This window comes from Octopus sinensis, linkage group LG4, assembly GCF_006345805.1.
Source record: "Octopus sinensis linkage group LG4, ASM634580v1, whole genome shotgun sequence".
Lineage (NCBI taxonomy): Eukaryota > Metazoa > Mollusca > Cephalopoda > Octopoda > Octopodidae > Octopus > Octopus sinensis.
The window spans coordinates 18,948,482-18,951,427 of NC_043000.1; the positions used below are offsets into that span (position 1 = coordinate 18,948,482).

At 36.4% G+C, this 2,946-nt stretch overlaps 1 non-coding gene across 1 annotated transcript; it reads right to left on the reverse strand.

Annotated features, from left to right (window-relative positions):
• Positions 1-303: 303 nt before the first annotated feature.
• On the reverse strand, positions 304-467 carry LOC115211293. Its single transcript, XR_003881571.1, has one exon. It is a non-coding gene; the product is annotated as a U1 spliceosomal RNA (small nuclear RNA).
• Positions 468-2,946: the final 2,479 nt, after the last annotated feature.

The window sequence follows — 2,946 nt, forward strand, 5'->3', positions numbered from 1 at the left end:
TCGGTGGTGTAAAGATGCAACTCACTGGTTCTCATTGAGGAAGGGGCCGGAGTGGGGAGGCGCCTGCGAACGTTGAAATGCTGTAGGAAAACAAGTCCTCGTTAGCTGTGCGAATGTATATAAAAAAAATCATCTCCGCTAACGCTTCTGTACGTGGGTGAGGCTAGTGTTTGTCAGTTCGACAACCAAAAGAGATAATGAACATTGTGTGTAGTTCTTAAGAGAGAGCTACTATTCTTTACATACAACAAAGTACACAATTTAAGAGAGCTTTCTCGAATATATCTGTTCTTGAATTATATGACGGGGTGAGCGCGAACGCAGACCCCACACTTAGAAATAACGTACCCGAGTCGCCCACATTTGGAGCGATCGCAAAGGTCAACCCAACCGGAGTGCAATGGAAGGGCCTCACTTTGGGAGAACCACCTTGATGATCACGGTTTACTCCTGTACAAGGTAAGTATGATTTTTGCTTTCCCTAATCTGATATATACGATATTTGCATTGTAACTTCACTGATATTGCCTCTAATATTACTTTGAAATATTAATTTTTCAACAAATTTCATCATATATATTATAAACCACCTAATACAATTCCTTATTTCTAATTCAATGGTTTAGTACATTAATGCTTTAATTTCTTGAAATATTACAAAACTTAGAAATTATATCCTTGTTTAATTCGACAGTAAAGGCAAAGGTGAATGAACAAGGGAGATAATTCCAGGTTCATTCGAAAGTTTATCGATAAAAATATTTATTGTAATACATTTACTGCAAGATATAACAACGAAATCTTTCTCAAATTACACACAATGATTTCTATTTTTTACAAAGATGAAAACTAACCAGCGCCTGTTGACAAGCGTTGGGGGTGGGGGGGACAAATAGAGTATACACGCACACAAACACACACACGCACGCATATGATATCTGTTTGTACCCCAATGTTTGATGCCCGGAATAATATCGCATTTCCTTGAAATATACACATACACTGAAGAAACAATAATATCAAAGAAGTAAAACATTATTATTGAAGTATAAAAATTTTACTACTAAATACAATATTTTATAAAACAATCAGGAGTGGCTCTGTGGTAAGTAGCTTGTTTACCAACCACATGGTTCTAGGTTCAGTCCCACTGCGTGGCATCTTGGGCAAGTGTCTTCTACTATAGCTTCGGGCCGACCAAAGCCTTGTGAGTGGATTTGGTAGACGGAAACTGAAAGAAGCCCGTCGTATATATGTATATTTATATGTATGTGTGTGTATATGTTTGTGTGTCTGTGTTTGTCCCCCCAACATCGCTTGACAACCGATGCTGGTGTGTTTATGTCCCCGTAACTTAGCGGTTCGGCAAAAAGAGACCGATAGAATAAGTACTAGGCTTACAAAGAATAAGTCCTGGGGTCGATTTCATCGACTAAAGGCGGTCCTCCAGCATGGCCGCAGTCAAATGAGTGAAACAAGTAAAAGAGTAAAATAGTAAAGAGTCAAGAGTAAACCACTGACGGAAGATTTTTACAATCAAGGCCTGCAGCGTAGTTGGGGAGGAGGCATTGGAGCGACCCGCTTCAGACAGCACTTTTACGAGTATAGTACTTACGGATCTACTGTATAAGTCTGTAAAAAGGATTGGGTTGGGGGTGATTGCAATCTCAAGGGACACTCTGGATAGCACGCAGTATAACAGCGCCCATATATGTGTAAACAATATTTTTCGCGAATTTAACAGAGGAGGGGCATCTTTTTATGAAGATACGAGTTCAAAATTTACTCTATTTTGCTCCTCCCACCTCAGCATCACACTTCGGATCAATTTTGGCCAATTCTTTTGCACTTAAAACTATGGAAGGATCTTTTTCAGTAAAAAAAAGAAAAAAGAACTTTAAATATTCTCAAGAGAAAAAGTGTGTGGTTTAAGGGAAATTTGGCTGTTGTTTCTAGCATATCCCATGATAACCTTCCTCGTTTCTTTCTTACCCATACATGTATTGATGTTTTTCAAAATTTTTCTCTCCATAAACACATTTATGCAATAATTAAAAAAAAATTTATGATTTTCTTTCAATCCCACTGCCTGGCCTCGATCGTTTCTGTTCATAATTCAAAATTTCGGAGAGCCTGAGGTCACTGCTGGCATTTATCCACAATGATTTCAAAAGAGTGGTATGTAAAAGATAATTCACTATTATAGTAAAATTTTCGGATCTTTACCTTTTGACTGGCAGATTTAGAAAATAATTTTTTGTAACAAAACACTTTCAAACTTCGTATACTGGTGGAATGTGTCATATAAAATACCTTTTACTCTTAGCGTTTTCGAGAAAAATTTATGTTTACAAAGTTATTTCACGTTAAAGTTGTCGTATTTCGGTTATTTCAACAAATTAATCACATGTATTCAGCTGAATAAAATTACTGCCGTTGTTTGTCAACAACAACTATCGGCGGTGTATATTTCGTTTGTCACTGTTATTTATGACATCGTTCGTGCATTTGTACTGGCTTTCTAAATCTGCCAGTCAAAAGGCAAAAGTCCTAATAATATACATATATGTATATATATAATATGCATTCAATGTTGAACAATGAGAATGAGTGCTCACACCGCATTGATGGATAAAGTTTCTTTATTAATGTCTTAAGGCTACCTTTGGTTTCATGTTTAGAAGTTATTTTAACATGAAATTAATGGTAGCCTTAATGCACAAAGAGTATATATATATATATATATATATATATATATATAATATATATATATATATATATTTGTGTGTGTGTGTGTGTGTGTGTGTGTGTGGTGTGTGTGTGTGTGAAGTATATTTGCCACTTAAATGTAGCTAACCACATCAGTGACTTTTCGTCACTGGAAAAAGGATATATGTATTTGCATTGAGACCTCTTCGCATCGAAGACTGGTGATTGTCGTGCACT